Source organism: Eptatretus burgeri, chromosome 3, assembly GCF_056783735.1.
Source record: "Eptatretus burgeri isolate ZD-2024b chromosome 3, Ebu_testis_v1, whole genome shotgun sequence".
In the NCBI taxonomy this organism is placed as follows: Eukaryota; Metazoa; Chordata; class Myxini; order Myxiniformes; family Myxinidae; genus Eptatretus; species Eptatretus burgeri.
Window position 1 is genome coordinate 18,559,921 of NC_140963.1, and position 22,388 is coordinate 18,582,308.

The following is a 22,388-nucleotide window of genomic DNA, read 5'->3' on the forward strand; positions in this document are numbered from 1 at the left end:
GAGTTTAATATTGTGCAGTAAACTATCTTATTGGCATGATTTTCCAAACAGCAACGTGCATATTATAGTGCAAAGGCTGAACAAACCGAACCAGTTAAAGATGGATTGTTGCAGAATAACCATATTGTCCGAAGTGTGCATGACAATATTTATTGACAATCTTGTCACATACGCATCAAACAATTTAACGTGGTTATTTATCAAGGTTTATGAAAGGAAAATGTGGGTCATTGTGCTCTGTAATGATTTGTTTATCATCGTTGTATTTCCATTTATTTTTCTTTTGTTACGTCATCTTACGCAAGCAGCACTTTTGCTGTGTTTCTCAGTAAAAACTCAGTGTTTCTTAGGCAATACTATTTTTCAGCAAACTAGTGTCTGAAACGTCATTACATTTCCGCCTGCAGTGTGTTCCTGCAGTGTGTTCCTGCAGTTCTACAGTTTGGGCCTGCACTGCGAGCTTCCTTATTTGCACACAAAAAAAAATGATGTAAATATAAAAGTAATATCATAACTGTAATTAGTATTTTGCACACTGTGATTATGAAACTTGAAACTTTGACACATCATGGAAAATGTGAAATATTCCAAGTTGTCGTAATATTTTCGTTCGTTGGTGGTTCTCATAGTGTCTTTCGTGGAGTAGGCGAGTTATTGCTGGCCCCGTGGATGAATTAAAAATCCCTATCATCTTTAAATTTCAGGACTTGGGCTAAAAAAATTTGGCTCGTGAGAGACTTGGGCCAAAAAATTCCCCAGCTGACCCCATAAGAAAGTTGGAATAATTGAGGCCATTCTTCTTTTTCTTATTCTTCTTCTTCCTCTTCTCATAAGCTGACAAAAAGGAGGTATATCATGTGCAAATAGTCATTTCAGTATAAAGGTGTTGTTTGTCCAATCAAGACCTCACGAGCTGTTACTTGACCTTGAGGAGTCCCTGCCAAAAGGAGCCAGAGAAACATGGCCAACATGGCTGTTGATGTTGTAGTTGGACAATGCGGAGCCCTTATGTAGAAGTGGGGATATAATCAAAATGTCCCTCTCGATGGTGACTGTGGAGAGGCTCTTCAAACAATGGAGCATCTCTTAGATTGCCCTCCCTTACTAGAGCCTTGCAGACCAGACAACCTGAAAGTTGTCAACTCATGTGCCAGAGCCTGTGTTTTGCAGTGGCTTTGGAAAGTGTAGACACAAAAAATAAATAAGTAATAGTAGTAATAGTAGTAGTAGTAGTAGCAGTCGTAGTAATGTTTTTTGTCAAAAGTCATGATTCTCCAATAGCTTACACTCACTGATCCAGGATGCCACACACTCTACAGATGCTAAACTTGTGATGAGAATTTTAGCATTCCCACAGTAATTTCACTGCAGAATTCAATTTTTTTTACCTTTATCAGTACAATGGTATTGTAACAGAATATGGACAGAACTTTTGGGGTGGAACATGGTGGGGTAACTTCAAATAGCATCAAATTCAACATTACACAACACATTGAGTGCAAGCATCGAGGTGGCACACCTGGTGTTGGCTTAATGATTAGGGTGGTGGGCTTAGGATCCTTGGATCCTGAGTTTAAATCCCAATCGGCTGTTGAATTAATACCAGGTGGGGTTGACTCTGCCTGTCATCCTTCCAAGGTTAGCAAAATGAGTGCCAGCTTGCTGGTATACTGTGTCAGAGTGGTGACCCATCCAGGATTGTGCCCACTAGCCAAGGAGACTACTTAGGCAGCACCAATGCTCTGCACAGCGAATGGTCCCCATGGATGGATGGATCGAGGTGGCGAGCATTGCAGGGTAGCAATGATGGTGCTTTGCCTCGTTTATTTGTGCTCATTCCTGCCTAACACATAGGCCAACACATTGGGTGCTGCTTTCTCTGGGCTCAGTTTCTTAATTACACTGGCTTTTGGTATTTGCTCCGCACAGAGGAGGACACTTGTCAGCATCCAATGTGCTGTCGTCGTGAGGCTCTCACAGCATACTTGGAAAATAGGATGGTCCTCTTGCACCTTGGTAATCTTGCCTCTGCAGCCGAGCTTCTTCAGCCCCAATCCATGTTTAATTGAATTTTAAAAAGTGCCTGAGAATGGCTGCTTTTAGGTTTTGAAAAATATTCCTTACGAATTAATTTTGCTATATTACCCTTCAAGAGCCAGGAATTAAGGAATGGCAGTTGTGTAAATGGAGCTGCATCAGTGTCCTTTACCAGATCTCCGAATGCAGAGATGAACATTATGGCCTGAAGATCAGATGCAAGACTGTGATAACCACAGCGGACTTACATGAACCATTAAATATGTCAAGAGTGAATGAGATGGTGATAGCATCTTATATAATAACGAGCAAATACAACCCGTCACTTCGCTGATGGGAATATTAAGGGGGGGGGGGGGGGGGGGGGAGGGAGAGAGGAGGGAGGTAGATCGAAGCAGGGTGGGGGAGTGAGGAAGGAGGGGAGAACAAGGAGAGGTGGGGGAGTGAGGAAGGAAGGGGGAGCAAGAAGAGGTGGGGGATTGAGGAAAGAGGGGCGAGCAAGGAGAGGTGGGGGAGTGAGGAAAGAGGGGGAGCAAGGAGAGGTGGGGGAGTGAGGAAGGAGGGGAGTGAGGAGAGGTGGGGGACTGAGGAAGGAGGGTGGAGTGAGGAAGGGTGCAGAAAGGGAAGGCAGAGTGAGGGGAGGGCAAGGGAAGAGAGGAGTTGGGAAGTGAGGAGGGATGAGGGAGTAAGGAGGGTGGGGAAAGGGAAGGCAGTGTGAGGGAAGAGTCTGTCCAGACATGTTCATAGATAACAGGTGAGGACAAAGTGTTAGGTGTGGTGGGGATGGCGCAGAGAGGGGATAGAGTTAGGGGAGGGTGTTGAGGTTTTGGGATGGGGAGTGAGGGCATGGGGGCGGGTGGGGGGAAGTTGAGGGCTTGAGTGTGGGAGGGGGGAAGTTGAGGACTTGGGGTTGGGAGAGAGCAGGGGATTGAGGTCTTGAAGTCATATTTTACATTATGTATAATTTCTGCGGATCCCTCAGGTCAGGTATGGGAGCATGTGCCAGAACAGCGCGTCGCTGCGTCCACTTTCCGCCGGTACTCCAGGGGCCTCCGTCTGGCCATCCCCCAGGCAGATGCCAGGCCCATCCCCATCTCCTTGAGATGATGGTCAACCTGCTGCAACCATGAGGCACGTGGTCGGCCCACTGGCCTCCTCCACTCATGAGACTCCCTCGCTGAGAGAATCTGGTGAGCAGGATCAGCGTCAGGAAAACGAGCCACATGTCCATACAGCCGCAGCTGACGCTCACGGACTATGCAGGTAACAAATCTCATCCGAGTCTCTCTCAGCAACCGCTCGTTGGACACAAAATCCGACCAGCGATAGCCAAGGATTCTCCGAAGAGACCTGGTACCAAAGGAATTAAGTCTCCGTCTCAGATCCTTGGTCAAAGTCCAAGTCTCGCACCCATAGAGCAAGACTGGAAGTACCAAGGACCTGAAGACTCGGACTTTCGTCCTCCCGCACAGGTACCGGCAGCGCCACACCCCATGATCCAGTGAATCCATGACTCCCCAGGCCCGACCCAGACGTCTATTGACCTCCGGCTCACAACCTGCGGAGACATGAATATCACTGCCAAGGTAAGTGAATCTATCCACGACCTCAACATCCTCACCACAAACAGACACAGACAGGACAGCAGCATCCAAGATGTCACCGAAAGCCTGGATCTTTGTTTTGACCCAAGAAATCCATAATCCCAACGGCTCCGACTCCTCATTCAGCACCTCGAGGGCCCCCAAGAGGATGTCTAAAGTCTCCGCAAAGATGACTGCATCATCTGCAAAATCAAGGTCCGAGATCTTGACATTGCCAAACGATGCACCGCAACTTGATCTCTCCGACATCCTCCCAAAAATCCAGTCCATACAAGTGCTGAAAAGTGTGGGGGCAAGTACACATCCCTGACGAACTCCAGTAACAACTGGAAATAAGTCAGAGGCGGTACCACCACACTTCACAGCACTCTCAGTACCAGAGTAGAGTTCAGACATCAGATCGATCAGTTTCGGTGGCACCCCGCGAAGACCAAGAATCCTCCAGAGGACATCCCGATTCACTGAATCGAACGCTTTACAGAGATCAACATAGGCTGCAAGCAGCCCCTGCCGAAACTCTCGTCTGCGTTCAATGAGGACACGAAGAGCAAGGATACGGTCAATCGTTGACCTCTTTGGTGTAAAGCCTGACTGCTCTGGACGCTGGTGCTCAAGCAGATGGTGGCGAACCCTATCAAGAATTATCCGAGCAAAGACCTTGCCCGGCACTGAGAGCAGCGTCACCCCTCGGTAGTTGTTGCAGTCTTGGCGATCACCCTTCCCTTTCCAGAGAGGGACAACAAGGCCCCTCTTCCAGTCAGTTGGGATGATGCCTGTGTTCCAGGCAGAGCACAAAACTGCATGCAACGACGCGAGTGCAGCATTTCCACCAGCCTTGAGAAGTTCAGCATGGATGCCACAGATCCCTGGAGCTTTGCCCCGTTTCAACTGGTTCACCGCAGCCCGTGTTTCCACAAGCGATGGTGGACCACAGTTGATTCGAGGGTCAGCAACAGGGATTGTAACACCCTTGACGTCCAACTCGACAGCTGGGGGATCAGCCTGGTACAACCGCTCAAAGTAACCGGCCCAGCGGGCCTTCACTTCAGACTCCTCTGTCAAGAGCCTACCACTCTCTGCTCGAACTCCCTGCTTGTGGATATTAGTAGGTTGGAGGAGGGAAGTGTGAGTCCTCGTCATCAGTTGGACATATTGATGATGACCTTCTAATGCTGGTTGAAAGTTCACTACGAACATTCAAACTTGAAAATTATAGCAGGAGATTTAGGAGGTACAACCAGTGAAGAGCATGCAGATAATGTGCGACACATTGCCTGGAGTAATGATGGTCTTGGTTGTGCTCAGTGTCACAGGACTTAGTTCTAAACAGACCAACTATGCCAAGTATTGTTTTGGAACAAGGATTCATTTGCACTAGGAAGCAAAGGCTTGGGAAGAACCAATGTGGTGAAACAACACCACATAGATACTGGCGTGATGGCATCTGTTAAACAAGCACTGTAGTCCAGCAGAATTGTATACAAGAGTAGGTTTCATGTTAAAATCATGAAACATAACATCAAGCATGGGCATGACCATGTGATTGGGATTTGGGGCCACAGGTAATATTTCAATGTCTACCATTTCCTAGATGGTGGCTATATAGCAAAGAAAATATTTCGTTACTCATGCTCAGTTCAAATTTAACTGAGTTTAGATATATTTAATGGGCACACATTTCCTGCATGGTATGGAAGTTAAAAACGGTGCTTCTAACATTCCCTGCAACTCAGAAACTCTGTCACTATTTCCCATAGTAGTCCTTTCGTCCTTTCATCACAATCTGCGGCTCACAGATAAAATGTCATTACCTAATGTCACAAGCACCTCTACATTTATACAGAACGGTACACGTCATCTCTGCTTTAACACACTTGCAGCGCGTCCTCTGCGACGCTTGTGTGACTGGTATCCGCATCTGATAAGTTGTTGGCAGGACTTGTAATTGCCTGTGGGAGTGACCTGCAAAGTGGTTCAAAGGCTCGCTGCCTCCATTGTCTCTAATAATTATATAAAATCAGTTCCCTCCCACGGAACTTCAATGTTGGAGGAAGCCATTAGCAGTTCCCTCCCAAGGAACTTCAATGGAGGAGGAAGCCATTAGGCCCATCAAAGCCTGCACTATGATTACCAACCTCTGGTTGTTTGTTTGAATGTGCTTTATCCTCTATAAATGCTGAACATCAATCAAGGAAGCAGCACCTGCCATTTAAAAAGTCTTTGCGACGACACTGCCAAGGTCTGGTTCAACTGCTAATCTCCCAAACTCAAAGGCAACACAAATAACCATTATGCCAGAGTCTGGTTCAATGCACAACTTGAAATTAACTTCTCGAAGTGAATGTGCAAACACAAATGCTGTCAATTCCAAGTCACATGTGGTCAACCAATACTTGAACTCGGGACTTTCAGTCACTCTCATCTATCTCGAGGAATTGAAATCTCGTAGCTCATCTATTGGTAAAGCTTTAATTTCTTCTGTATAGGCCTGTACATATCAGAATGTAAAATGGAGCTGACGGTTATTTGATGTGTGTGTCTTGTCCGTGACGCTTGACAGGCTTTGAAAAACGATTTGAACAGCAATGCCAGGAGGGACGATCCTCATACAGATGCTGAAATGAAAATATGCCTATTCCATGTCGAGAGCCTTGAGCAGTTGTTGAATTTGGATTGTGATCATTGTTATCACCAGCACATGTGGTGAAAAGGCCACTTCGCAGGTTTGTCACATTTTTAGGTTCGAACCAGCATGTTGTCTGTGCCAGCACGGGATTCTAAGCAGGGTAGGGATGGAGGATGCAAAAATACAAATGGAGTCTTCTGTCATGGAGCCAGCAAGCTGGGAGCAACAATTCACATTTATTGCCACATCTGATGCAACTTAAATGCTCTCATATCGGTTTGTTCGATATATGTGGCATTGTGATGCCTGTCGGGTCCGTAATAAGAATCTGTATTGAGGTCAAAGCCAGTGACCAATTGCAAATAATTAATAGTAGGAGGATGTAGAGAGCCAATACTTTACTCATGTCTTTGGACATTGACAACACACCAGCATATGAAATTGAAAGACCAAGGTCATGGAGCTTTTCTACTAACCTTTTTTTTCTCTCGTGGAGCCTTATTTTCTCCACTTTTCCCACCACCTTCCTTCTATCCCTCCCAACTATACCCTCTGTTTCATGTCTTAAGACATAAAAAAATACAACCAAAAAAAAACCCTTTTGCCCTCTTTACCTTATGCCCCACGGGACCACGTGAGCTCCTGTACCGACTCTTCTTCCTCCTTTTTTTGCCAATCTACCATCTTCCTACTTTTTCCGACCCACAATCACGATACACCTTCATTATTTTTTCCTCCACCTTTCCTTTACCGAATCTTCAAATATATATAAATATATATATATATATATATATATATATATATATATATATAATTTCTAAATATTCTTTCACTCCGAAACTTACACCTCCCAAAACAACGTGTTTCTTTACTCCCAATTCCTCTTTTCGCCGACCTACCAGCTTCCTGCTGCATTTGCCAATCCACATTCACCATACACCTTCATGATTCTTTTTCAACCTTTCCTTCACTTAATCTTACCTAATCTTTATCAAAAAAAAAATTCAAAATGGTCTTTAAAAATGTTTCAACTTCCTCTTTCACACACGTGGTACTCGGTATTGTATCATAATTTGTTACTCTCCATCTTCTTCTTCTTCTTCTTCTTCTTCTTCTTCTTCTTCTTCTTCTTCTTCTTCTTTCTCCTCTTCTTCTTTAAAAGACTGTTTTCAATTCGACCTTTCCTTCATCCCTTATCAAAGAAGTCCCACTGCAACAACCTTTCTTTTCTCCATTCTCTTAAATCTCCCTTATTGCATCAATCACGCAATGTCTTTAATCGCATCTCTGACTTAAAATTTTAAAAATCTCAGCTTGCAATGCATGTTCCTGTTCCATCGATTGTCCTTTTCTTTTTTTTTCCAACTTCAGTGCCATTTCACCCCACCTCATTACATCTACCTCCTCTTAACCCCTCACTTGTTATCCCCACAACTTAACCCTCCCATCTTGCCCCTCATCCTACCTCCGCTCTAAGCACCTCTTCACTGTCTTCTACTTCAGTATCAGCTCCTCCTCTGTTGTCCTAAAGTATGTGGTGTCTCACATCTGTGGGCTCCATTCTTACCTAACAGACATCTCACTCTCTCAATCAGAACACTCATCAACACAAAAATGCTCCTCCTGACCTCGCATATCGCCTCCCCTCAAATCTTGTACCCCCCCCTGCCCACTCCCTTCTTCACCATACCAATACCAAGTCTCATCCCTCCCCTCTCTCCACCTCTCCCATCGACCTCCTGCCCCTTGGCCATACCTGCTCTCATCACCTCCCTCCCTCTCACCTTGCTCAAAAAGCTCCCCCTCATCCTTCTCACTGCAATCTCCCCCTCACTCCCCCTTCTCATAATTGCCCCTCTTAACATCTCCAAAGGCACCTCCTCCTCCTGCCCTGCCTCCTCCAATCTTCAACTGCCCTCTGCACCCTCTCTTATTACTCCCCACAGTACCTCAAACCATCACCACCAAGCCTTTTCTCCTCCTCAACTGGCCCTCTCCCCGAGCTATTCTGCAATCCCCCACTCTCTATCAACAACTCTCCTTACCTACCCCCCTCCTCCCTTGTCCTACCTTCCCACTCTCCTCCCATGCATCCAAAGCCCCCTCCCCTTCATCTTCGTGAACAGTTTGGACCTCAAACATCTGGGTCCTTCGCTCAAACCTGACAGGTCTTTCCATGCAGGTTGACACTGACAAACCAGACATAATCTGCTTAACAGAAACTTTCCTTCAAGATGTCTCTGACTCCCAAGTTTCTCTCCCTGGTTACTCCCTCCTCCTGTATGACAGACCTGAGCCTCGTCCTGGCAGGAGTTGCTCTCTTCATCAAAAACTCTATTCCTCACTCTCCATGCACTGCTCTCACTCCCTCACACCCCCAATAATACCTCTGGCTTTGGCTTCCCCTCCACTCCCACCTCATGTTTATTTGTGTGTTGCACTGTCCACCAAACTGTAACGATTCCATTTACATCTTGCTCTCTGAAAATATGGACCAACTTCTATCTTCTCATCCCAACTCTATCTTCCTCATTTGTGGTGACTTCAAATGTCATCATGCCAGTTGGCCGGGTGTGGGTACCTCTCTCACCTGCCATGGCACTTCAGCAAAAGACTTCTATGACTCAATTGGTCAACCTCCCGACCCGGATCTCAACCAATGGTACGCCATCTCTTCTGGATCTGATTTTGACAAATTTCCCTGAAAATGTCTGCTGTTCTTCCTCCACTCCAACCGGTTCTATTAATCACATGCTTGTCAAAGTAAACATCTCTCTGGCAGTTATTAGAGAACCACCTCAGCACCATCGAGTCTGACGTTTCACTCAGGCCGACTGGCAGGGACTTCAAGCAGCCATCAAACTTTTAGACTGGTCTCCCGTCTCTACTTTCTCCGACATCAACTCGTCCTGGGAATTCTTTCAGAGAATATATATCTTTTATTCCATCTTTTCTTCAGTTGTCCTACCCTTCCTCCCGCCAATGGTAGACTGAAGCTTGTGGCAAGGCAGTTGCCCTGAAACAACTTGCCTTCACCTCATGAAAAGCAAATCCAACTGAAGGTAATCTCAGTTTCTTCCACATTGCTTGGAACAAGTATGTGTCTACCCTCAGGAGAGCCAGAAAACAACATCTTTCTAATCTCAAGTCTGAACACTCAAACCTGTCTCCCTCCTCAAAATCCTGGTGGTATCCAGTTAAGCCTGTTTCTGGTGTATGTTCCCTCTCCGTCCCCTCCCTTACTGCAAATGGCCGCACAGCTGACACTGCACGGAAAAAGGCTGAATGCCTAAATTCCATGTTTGCTTCTAAATCTTGTGTCAAAAAGCCCATCACTTTCTGTACCCACCTTACCCATTTGCACCCAGCTGTTCCTGGACTCTGTCCTTTTCTCCTGACAAGGTGGAAAGCTTGCTGTCAAAACTTGGCTCAGATTCTGCAACCAGTTCAGACAGTGGAAAAGATCGTGGTTTTGGATGGAGGAAGATAAAAGGTGGTGGTGAACGGCTGTTTTGAAGGCCTGGAGGGAAGAATCGGATTTAACAGAGTGAGGGAGTTTATTCCAAAGGTGGGAAAAAAAGAGGAATGAAAGAGTGAAGGTGAGCAGTAATTAGTGATTTTGGTAGTTTTACCAGAAGGGGGTTGCTAGCAGGCCTTAAGTGCCCTGCAAAAATATTGGGGGGGGGGGGGGACCGGAGAGGAGAAGGTAGAAGACAGAAAGATCACTGACCTGCCTGCGGTGAGAGAGTGAGATGCCCAAAGATTCAGCCTCATCGCGGGAGATACCAATGATCTTAAATGTCTTTGTTTCCACAGCGTGAAGCCGAGAAAGGTGAGAGGCAGGAGCACCAGCCCAGGAGGGAGTTCAGTACTCCATCAAGCTGTGGACAAAAGCTTTGTATGTGGTCAGGAGCTCAGGTGAGCTGAGGAAGGACCTTGCACAACAGAGGATTCCCAGTGAGTGACTGGCTTTGGAGGCCAGGTTGGAAATGTGGCTTTCCCAGGAAAGATCATGGCAGACAGTGAGACCCAGAAGCTTAAATGAAAGGACTTCTTCAAGAGGATTGTTGAGAAAGTTGATTGGGGGGGGGGGAGTTCCATACCATCCTTTCAGAGAGACAGAGTGAGAGTGTGAGATTTGTCAGGATTGAAAGACATGTTCCACGTGTTGAACCAGTTTGTGATTTTACACAGATGTGGAGTGAGCGAAGAAGCTGCTGCTTGCCGGTCTGAGGGATGACCGATGGTACGGCAGAGGGTGGAGTCATCAGCAAAGAGAAAAAGAGGATTTTCCAGAGTCGGAGAGATCATTGATGAAAACCAGAAAAAGAACAGGGCCCAGAACGCTGCCCTGAGGAACTCCAGCCTGGACAGGAAGGGGGGATGAAAGAGCTCCATTTAGGGCGACACGTTGACTGCGACAGGAGAGGACGTCTGCGAGCCATGAGTGGAGATGGCCTTGGATAGGAAGAGAGTTTGGTAAGCAGGGCAGGGTGCCAGACCATGTCAAAAGTACGTGATATGTCCAGGGATACGGCTCTGATTTCATGTCCGACATTGAGTACCTCCATCCATTGTTGGGAGAGCAGAAGCAGAAGTAGAGTGACCTGGTCTGAAACCAAATTGATGATCAGAAATGAAGGCATTGGAGAAGAGGAAGGTTTTAATGTCTGAAGCGATGATGGATTCCATAACATTGCTGATGATTTGGAGAAGGCTGATTGGTCTGTTGTTGCAGGGATCTGTTTTTGCACCTTTTCTAGGCAGGGCAGTAATGCTTGCTAATTTCCAAGTAGATGGCAGATGACTGAGCAAATGAGAGGGTGAATAGAACAGAGAGAGGGTGAGCAAGAGTAGAAGAGCAGGTTTTTAGGACACGTGTGCTGATGCCGTCTGGACCGGTTGCAGAATCTGAGTCGAGGTTTGACATCAAGCTCTCCACCTTGTCAGGAGAAAAGAACACAGAGTCCAGGGACAGTTGGATGTGACTGGGTAAGGTTGGGTAGAGAAAGCAATGGGTTTCGGACACAAAATTTAGATGCAATCACTGAGTTTAGGCCTTCAGCCTTTTCATTGCGGTATCAGCAGTGCGGCCATTTGAGGTAAGGGAGGGGATGGAGGGGGACCATACACCAGAAACAGATTTGATTAGATGCCACCAGGATTTGGAGGAGGGAGAGAGGTTTGAGAGTTCAAACTTGAGACGGGAAAGATGTTGTTTTCTGGCTTTCCTCAGGGTAGATACACACTTGTTACGAGCTTGATGGAAGGAACTGAGATTACCCTCAGTTGGGTTTGCTTTCCATGAGGCAGAGGGTGGGATGGGGAGGAGGGGGGGGAGATAAGGAGAGTTGTTGGAAAAGTGTGGGGAATTGCAGAAGAGCTCGGGGAGGGGGCCGGATGATGAGTAAAAAAGGCTCTGTGGTGCTGGGTTGAGGTACAGTGAGGAGTAATATGAGAGGGGGCAGAAGGCAGTTGAGGATTTGAGGAGGTGGAGTGATGAGATGGAGGCGAGAGGGCAGGGGAATCCACACTGCTCAGCAAACTCTTCTCCTATAGTGTCAAAGGACATCTCCACTCATGGCTCACAGACTTCCTCACCTGTTGCAACCAATGTGTGGCCCACAATGAGTTCTCTCATCCCCTCTTCCTGTCCAGGCTGGAGTTCATCAAGGCAGTGTTCTGGGTCCTGTTATTTTTCTGGTTTTCATCAATGATCTCTCAAACTCTGGAAAATCCTCTTTATCTCTTTGCTGATGACTCCGCCCTCTGCCATACCATCTGTCATCCCTCAGGTCGGCAAGCAGCAGCCTCTTCAGTCTCTGCAGATCTGGATAAAATCACAAACTGGTCCAACACTTGGAACATGTCTTTCAATCCTGACAACTCTCACGATGTCCCTCCGAAAGGACCGTCTGGAACCAACCCCACCCCCCCCCCTCATCTACTTTCTCAACGATCCCCTTGAAGTAGTCCTTTCATTCAAGCTCCTGGGTCTCACCATCTGCCATTATCTTTCCTGGGAAAACCACTTTTCCAACCTGGCCTCCAAAGCAAGTCGCAGACTGGGCATCCTCCATCATGCAGAGTCCTTCCTTGGCACACCTGAGCTTCTGACCATTACAAAGCTTTTGTTCGCAGCCTGATGGAGTCCTGCTCTCCGCTTTGGGCTGGTGCTCCCACCTCTTACCTTTCTTGGCTTCACGCTGTGGAAACCAAGGCATTTAGGATCATTGGTATCTCCTGCGATGGAGTTGAGTCTTCGGGCCTCTCACTTTCTCACCACAAGCAGGTCGGTGATCTTTCTGTCTTCTACCATCACCTCTCCGGCCTCGCACCCCTGCTCTGTCTGCGATATGCCCCCCCCCCCATATTTATGCAGGGCACTCAAGGTCCGCCGGCAACCCCCATCTGGTGAAACTACCAAGCTGTTAGGGTAATGTTACCTCAGTTGTTGACCTTTGGCCTATGTTGATCTTTTGGTCCATTATGACCTCAAAAATAATTGGCTCGTTGAATTCATTGACATGAAATATAAATCCTCTTCAAATTTCAAGTCAATCGGATTTAAATTGAAGATTCTAGAAATCTCACCTAAGTTTTTGACCTTTGGCCTATGTTGACCTTTTGACCTCAAAAACAATCAGCTTCTTCCTTATGACTAACTCTTCCATGTGGTGAAGTTTCGTGAAGATCGGTTTAAAATTGTGACCTGGAAGGGACAAACAGACAGACAGACAGACAGACAGACAGACAAACAGAATAACAAAATCGACGAACCAATATTCTTGAAAAATCTTCCATTTTCCAAGTAACAAACAGACAGAGAGGGGTGAAAACATAACCCCCTTCACCTTCAGTGGTGGGAGGTAAAAACAGGACTGGATGGAGAGACTAATGATTAATGAATGAGTAAGATTCTTTCCTCTCTAACGAGGAAGAAGAGCCACCTGCATTTGTTATTAAAAGTTCAACTAGAAGTTTGTTAAATTTGGATGCCACCGAGAAGAAAACTCACAGAATGGAGACTGATCGAAATTTTAAAAAGGCGACATTGCTCTCATTCAGTCACGTATTTTTTTTAGGGTGGGTCAGGCAAAGTATCACAGGGGAGAGGGAAGATGTCAAAAAACTGCCAAAAAAAAAACAAACAACAAAAAAGTGATCTCTTTTTTGTGATAGTGTCATTTACGTCCTCAACATAAAATTCAATAATCTAAGATATGACTACGGTCATGGAGTTTCCCTGGGTGCCTTAATGGCATGCAACAAACTTAATACTGTATTTCTCTACATTGGTTTGATGGATCATATTTGCTGCATTTTAATACTTTTCCCTTTCCTGTCCTGAAATACTAATTGAGCCGCTGAGTAATAACTTGGGCCTTCAAACGTGATATGGGTTCTGAGAAAAAAAAGGGGTTCAAAGTTCAAGTACCTATTTATAATTCAATTCAACTCCAACTGAACATAGGTCATAACCAGCCTCGAGTTGTTGGCGACAGCCATAAACATCAAAGTTAGAGTTGTCAGGATTGCTCAAAGGTAGCACACTCACAATTGAGATTTCTAGTGTGGGTTCAATATTGACCCGACTATAAGTTGTCACATTAGTTTTTCACAGGCAGGGAGTTGCATCAATGAAAGCACCATTTGTTGAGTGCGATGATGAGGCTGTGTACTCGTTTGCTGAAATTAGGTGACCTTAAAAACAGCCCAGTGCCTTTTGACAAAGAGTAGGTGAAATATTTCAGGCACCCAAAGAAACTCAAATTTTTTTTGTCCTAACTGGATTGACAAAGTCCAACCTACAAATCATGCCTCGAGCACTCCATCACCCACCACCGATGGTCCCTGGCAGAACCTGAGAAACATCGCTGGGATAATACATGACTTTCAAAATGATGTAACCCATCCCAAAATGCTCGGTGCACGTGAATAGAAATACCATGAAACTGCAGGGTTCGGGGCAAAATAAAATATATAGTGTGTCTGGGATAAGGATCGTTTCCTGAAATGGCTCACAAAACTTCTACAAGAAACCAAAAATACTTGGAAAAAGTACCTGGGAGAAAGGGCTGCGCCTCTGCACAACGAAAAGGTTGGAGAACTTTCTCATCTTGCTGAAGGAGCAGCTGCTCGTACTGCAAACTCACAATCATGTGGGTCGGTGCGAGGCCCAAGTGGACGGGCGTGTGCTACACAAACTTCCGACAGATCGCTAATTAGGTGCTTCTGAACCCCAAATGGAAGGACATATCTGGGGCTTGTTAAATGTAGAGTGTAAGTTTAAAATGATGATATTTACTTTTAATATCATGGTGGGAAGGGAGCTATAGGAGCTGTAAGGGCTGTTATAAAGATATTATTGGTTTAGTTCTGGGGCCACAAGGGTAATTATTGTCGATTTTTGCATCTTTTGTTAAAAGTTCATCACCCATGTGTTTGTGTGTGTTATATCCAAGGTGGAAGCTAGAATGTACCAACAGTCAATGGTACAAACCCCGACACCTATCATCCACCGATATTTGTCACATTTTCTCTATTCTCGTGAGTTTGCATACAGGAACACAACAATTGTGGTTAACTATTCGGAAATTGCCACTCTTTCCTCAAAATCGAAATGCTGAAAATTTTGTTGAAAAGACGATTTGAATGACAGATTGTACACCACCAAGTGCGTCGATCAGAACCGAGTCAGTGTAAATACACACACACACACACACACACACACACACACACACACACACACATACACACATACACACATACACACATACACACATACACACATACACACATACACACACACACGGCATCATTTGGCAGTCATAAGTCATTTCGAAAGTCGAATCTCGATGCCAACAACAACATGTCGACTCTGTTAGAATACTTATGGTCTGTTTTAAACTATCCCAAAAGCAAAAACTGAAGGAATGCCTTTGCACTCTCTCAGCAATATATTTGTTATTGAAACTTTGATCCGCTTTATGTTTTATATGCATTGTATTCATTCATTGTTTCTGCTTGATGTACAAAGTGCCTACTAACTCTGAGGACATCATTAAAAACAAATGATAAAAAAGGAAAGATATAAATAAATGACTTATTGACAAATAATGATTCGTACACATGCCATCCGTCCTCTAACTCCTTCCCTCTCTCTCCTGCGTACACAACAGTCTCAACCATTATTTTACCCTCATCATTTCATTCCCCCATGAGTGCGTGAAATACACTATTTTGATTTACCAAAACGACAGGTGAACAGATTACAAGAGTAATCACAGTACGAAGAACAGTTGGAATGGAATAGGCCACTCATGATTTGGTGGAGGATAATGGTAAAGATTACTCTGTTTGATGACGTTTACACTTCATCATTCAGTGGTTTTCTTGGAATGAGGATCGGTCAACATTGGTATTCCTTTTGTCATTGTTCACTAATCAAAAGCACAACAAAAAAATGACATTTTGCTCCATCTCGGCTGGAGTTGGAGAGGTCGCCATACAAATGATGGCAGTGGCACATTTTCCATGCACGCTAGCGATCTCGAGTGATGAAAATGTTTCAAAATCATTTATTGTTTCAAAAATCGCGGCTCATGTAAGAGCTCGGGGATAGAGGATAAAAACACAACAGCCAGTGCTTTCTTTCTCCAATGGCGGCTCAAACAAGGAGGGGGATACAGGATGGACACCACTGTGAATCCAGAGGAGACGGAAATGGAGGGCCCACGAGATGGCGCAGTGGAGTTGTCTCCCCCACTCGGTAACCCAGAACCAACCATAAGCGACAACAGGCTAGCATCACCACCGCTGCCAGACTTTGAACAACAATTCACAGCCATGATGGCCGCATGCTCCAGGAATTTAAGGCCAATAGGACTGAGCTGGCAAGGGTTGAGCAACAAAAGATGGCAGAAAATTAAATGAACGTGTGGAATATACAGAGGGAGATGGTGACTGGTCAGGCCAGAATAGGAGAGGGGATTTGGGCCACAGTGACAGAGGCAATGGCTGCCATGGGAGTTTAAACCCCATGATTGCTCATTCTTGACGACCTATACTTGGCAAGTGTATTCCGTTACACAAAAGACCCTTCAACACGAGTTGAAGTAGATCTTCAACTTCTGGAAAACTGAAATTCCTTGGTTTATGGTTTGCTTACTCATGTGCGGGGGCACATGGAGCCTCTTGAAGAACTCATGTCACTTCCATCTGTTCTCTGACAGAGGCTTTGCTTTGAACTTCCAAAGGGAAATGACATCAATATTGTTTTGATGAGATCATTCAGCACTGTTTGTGTATTTTTTTTCACAAATTGTGACGTGTTCAATTGAGTATTGTGATCCTGATATGACGCACACATTATGTGATTCGTGAATTTAAATTTTCTTTACTTTTTTGCTTTTCCCTATAAAGTTTGTTCTTCCTCTTTCGTATGCAGTACAAGGATGTGGGGTAGCATCATTGGCTGAGGGCGTGGCTGTGCCACTGATGCAATACCCTCTGCTGGTTAGGGTAGGAATTTGTAACTTGGCTATGTTGCCGGCGATACCTCACCTACTCTTCGCAAAGGACACCGTGAGATCTTTAATGTTCACCAACTACCGTATTTTCACACAAATAACCCACGCCCCTTGAAATACTCCACACCTGGGGAAAACGTGCTCCAGGAAAATTTCAGACATGTGTAACCTACAAACGGGTATAACCCGGCACACAGGCACAATCCTCAAGCCAGCTTTCCTCCTCACATGACCGGGAGATACGCAATCTCCATATTTCCAGCAGCCGAAGCATTTTTGTTGTCAAGGGAACATTCAAAAATTACATAATGCATTTTTTCCCAAATATGACACCCCCAACCCCCTGTTACGCTCCGTAATGCTTCAACAGACACCCCCGAAAATATTATGTAATGCTCAATGAAGGATCATGTAATGATCCGACTCGCTATTTCAAACTTAAATTCCAGGATGCTATTTATCGCATTGTGTTTTTCCAGTTGCTACGAACTATATTTGAAAAAGGTAAAGGCAGTACAGTGTTTTGTCAATAAGAACAGGCAATAGTCGGAATCCCTGTAATGACGTCATCAGACTAGTCGCTCGGAGTGACGTAATAATTTCTAAATATGTTCAATTACTTTCATTTTCAAATGAGATTAAGTGCCTGTGGAAAAAAGCAATGATGGAATAGTCATCAAAACTGCACCAACAAGAACAATTTTAAACTTTTGCAATGTACATTTCATTATTATTTGATAATATTTTATATTGTACAGATGTTAACGAGTATAAAAAAACATGTTTTAATGAAATTGTACAATTTAAATTAAATAAATATCTATACAAATAAATGTCAGTGTGTGTGTGTGTGTGTGTGTGTGTGTGTGTGTGTGTGTGTGTGTGTGTGTGTGTGTGTGTGTGTGTGTGTGTGTGTGTGTGTGTGTCTCCTCCATAACTCCAAAACAATGAATACTAATATAGCTCCAAAGAAGTGCAGGAGTCCAAATTGGGTGTTTAGGTTAATTAAAACACCCCTTTGGAAGATAATTAACAGCCTTATTTAATTATATCCTTTGTCATGCGCATCCTCGGATACCTTGCTCCCCCTCGATGAGGTCTTAATTTGCCATGTTTTTTTTTTGTGATGCTGAACTATGCTTTGACTTGGAACAGGCCACAACAATTTCTTCATGACAGTTTTTTTTTCTTCACTCATGTCATTGAATGACTGATCATCATACCGCCAAATTGCTGGATACACCGCAATGCTTATAAACGCCTGGAGACGCCAGCGTTCGTGGCTGCAGTACATTTAATTTCTGTATATGCCATAAGCTCTATAATCTCTTCGTCTCACACGAATTTCAAAATTTAAACTTCTTAATTGACTTCAACAGTAGCTCCACCTGCTAAAAAAAAAAAAGAAAAAGATGGAAAAAGTGTTCATTTGTCCAATTCGGACATCGCTTGACATTCCAGGCATCTCTGGGTGCATGGGGTTTATATGACCGAATGGCGATCGTTAATCACTTGCCAAGCCAGCCATTCCTTAACAACCATTTTGTTAAAGTGCGTGCCCGAGTACTTAAGCCACTTGGCGAGTGCTCCACGATGCTCTCACTGTCACTGAACATAATGATCGATTTAAACAAGGTTCAAGGCCCATTCACCTGTGTTTGGCTGTGCCGTGCCTCGGGTGATGAGTTGGGCGGTGGTTCGCTCGCTGAGAATGGGCAAATTTTATTTTACACCATCTTTTTCCCCTTTTTGTACGATATTCTTTCATAATACGAACCATCACTTCGGCATAGATAGTATGTATATGTATATATATATATATATATATATATATATATATATATATATATATATATATATATATATATATATATATATATATATATATATACTGCCTGGGTTTGAATCCCGACGCAGCTATAAACTGTTCTTGCTCTCGCTCTCGCTCTCTCACTCCTATCTCTCTATCTCTCACTCCCACCCCTCTATCTCTCTCTCTCATCTCTCTCTCTCTCTCTCTCTCTCTCTCTCTCTCTCTCTCTCTCTCTCTCTCTCTCTCTCTCTCTCTCTCTCTCTCTCTCTCTCTCTCTCTCTCTCTCTCTCTCTCTCTCTCTCTCTCTCTCTCTCTCTCTCTCTCGCCCCCTGCTGGTCGTTGGTGAGTCGTGCATGGGTGTGGCGTCATGGCGGCTCTGTGTGTGCAGCTGTGAGTACTGTGCTGTGTTAGTGTTGTTCCTGTCCCTATTTCGCTTCCCTCTGTGTCCCCGTACGTGTTTGTGGAGTTTTTTCCCTGTTTCCCTTCCTGCTGAGACGAGAGAGAGAGGCGGAGAGCGCGCACGGTAGGTGCTTTGTGGGTTTTCCTTGAAACCTTCGGGTTTCTGGGCCTACTTTTTCATCTGCCTTGTTTTCATAGGCCTGTCGTTTATCGGTGGTTTAGCTTCTTCCTTATACTCTTCCTTTCCCTTATACTTCATTTGACCCCACTTGCTGGTTGCTTGTGACGGTTTTCCTTTGTTTAACTTAAACTTCTCTTCTTTTGCTTTAAGCTATGGCAAACGGACGTTTGCACAATAGTGTGTACGAGTCACTCACTCGGAAAAATGGAGTGACAATTACTCCACCTGATGGAGTTAGTGTTGAGAACGTGGTGATGGCTCTGGGAGAGCTCGTAGGAATCGAGAATGTTCTCGCTGCTTCGAAAATGAGCCAACGTGTCGTGGTTTTCTTGTCGGAGGAGAGACACGTGGCTCAGGCGGTCGAAACCGGTCTATCCGTACCGCCGGACGTCTTCGTTAACGTTAGTTATCTCGATACGATGGCGGTAAAATTAACACTGTCCAACATCCCGCCCTTCTTCTCGAGTGAGGAGATTGTTGCTGCATTAAGCGTTTTTGGCACAGTTGTGTCACGAATCTCCATGATTCCACTTCGTCTGCGCTCTGACGCTTCGGTTCGCCACATCATGTCGTTCCGACGTCATTGCTCTATCATTCTAAAAAACAATGCTCAATCGCTCAATGCAGTTATGACTTTAAAAAATAAAAACCGCAATTACCAGATTTATATCGCAACGGAGACCACAACTTGTTTTATCTGTGGTGAATCGGGACATTTAAAAAGCGATTGCCCCAAGAATATATTAAGTGGCATATCTAGTGTGGTCGAACCCATTGAGACGAATAGTGGTATATCTAGAGTTGGGAACGTTGGTGACGCTTCAAACTCGAACAATCTGCCTGGGCCGTCGAGAGTGGAGGTAAATCCCCCCCTGGCAGATGACGAAAGCTTCACCGTTGTTCCTTCAAAAAGGAAACATAAATTGAAGCATCTAAATGATAACAATAGTCAAGATGTGACGGCGAGCTGTGCAAAAAAGATGGCGCCGGCTGCCGAGAATAATGACTCGTGTTTGGAAGCAACAATAGATGCTCTTTTTAAAACGAAAAATCGATTTGATGTAATTGCTCCAGAGGATGGTGACTTTTTTGTTGGTGGGGTTGGTGAACATGAGCAGGAGATTGGTTTTGTGCAGCAGGGAGCACACGTGACCACTCCCATAGTCACAGGCACCTTGGATATTAACACCGAATCCACTGTAACCCCCCTCCCTGTAAAGACCAACAGTGAAATGTGTACCGTTTCTAAGTCACCAATAACTCCAAACCTGGTTGAATCAGAGTGTAAAGCTTCAACTAGTGAAACGCCAGGTTCATCTCAAGCGGAATATAACGTTCCTTCCATTAGTATTCTTCCTCCTCCCCGTTTTCTTCACCCTCCCACTCCTCCTCCTCCTCCCCCTCCCACTTCTAATCTTCTTCCTCTTCCCACCCCTCCTCCTCCTCCCACTCCACCTCCCCCTATTCCACCTCCCCCTACTCCACCTCCACCCATTCCTCCTCCCTCCACTCTTCCTTCCCCGACTCCTCCGACTCCTTCTCCCCCTTTGGAAGTGGAATGTGAGGCTTCCCTTATTAAACCATCAGCTCCATCTTTGGAGCATAACGTTAATGTAATGGACACCAATCAGTACTCGGATTATGATTCCGATGGGGCCTCATCACTTGCTTCTTGTGGCGGTGCTGAAGCATGGAATGATCCAGTTTCCCAAGATTCGGAGAGTGTTACCAGTGTTCCACCTGCTGATATAATAAAGTTTCTTCATGACACCTTTCGCAAGAAACATGTTAAAATTAAAAACTTTTCCCCTGACTTGTCCGGCTTTATAATCTCTGCGAAGCTTTTGCTCCTCAAAGCCGGACAGCTTGGTGTGACGGAATCACAAGTGTATCGACTCCGGAAATGCATCCTCAAAGCAAAGAATGAGCTGCAGACACAGAGAGACTAAGTTTTTGACACACCCTAACTCAATGTTAGCCTATGGCCTTCTCTATAGCGAGTTTAAATATTAATGGGGGACGCTCCTCCATCCGTAAAGCAGAACTTAAACAGTTTGTTGAGACAAATCACATTGATGTTTTGCTTTTGCAAGAAACTAGATGCAGCTCCTCTTGTGCAAGTGAATGGCAAAGGATAATGAGGGGAAAATGGTTTTTTAGTAGTCTGGAACACCCAAGGGCTGGGGTGGCTGTTTATTTACAACCTTCCTTTTGCAGTCCCAGTGTTGTTTTTAAATGAGATTATCAAAGGGTATTTGATTTCACTCACCTTCACGCATAATGGCTTTAAACACACCGTACTGAATGTCTACGCACCGAGCGATAGCACGGAGAGACTCGCCTTTTACACACACTTAGAAACGTCCCTTGTACACATTGATTTTGATGGACTTGTCTGCTTGGGTGGAGATTTCAACTGCACGATGGACCCCACCATTGATCGTAATGGAGAGGAGCCGCACCCAGCAAGCGCAGCGCCTTTGTTGAGAGCCTTGTCCAAGTTTTCCCTGGTTGATGTGTGGAGAATCCGCAATCTTTCTCTCCGCCAATACACGTGGAGTCGGTGTTCAAAAGGCCACGTATCACTTGCAAGATTGGACCGTTTCTACATCAACACTACCTTTTTAAATGTTGTGAGCAATATGGACATTATTCCGAGCGGCTTCTCAGACCATCACATGGTCGCACTTCGTATTCACCAACCAGTTCGGAATCGTGGTGCTGCCTACTGGACCTTCAACGCAAGCCTTTTGGATGACCAACTGTTTGTCGATGCCTTTGGTGTGTTCTGGAGAGCCTTGCTCCAACGTAAAACTTCCTTCCCCTGCCTTGGAAAATGGTGGGACAACGTCAAAGTGCAAATAAGATCCTTTTGCCAACAATATGGAGCCTACCACACCAAATATGACTCTGCCCTTCAATCCTTGCTTGCCAAAGAAATATTATATTTGCAGACCAACCTCTTGGCTTCAAATCATGAAAGAACCAACCTCTTGCTGGCGAAGAAAAAAGCTCTTCTTGCTGGACTTTGTGCAAAGCAAGCCAGAGGAGCGCTGATTCGTCTCCGACTGGAGAATTTGTGTTACCTGGACACCTCCTCTAAGTTCTTTTTTGGACTGGAAGCTCAAACAAAGAGAAGTCAGCAGATAACTTCAGTAAGGACAAAGGAAGGAAGAATAACACACAATCAAAAAGA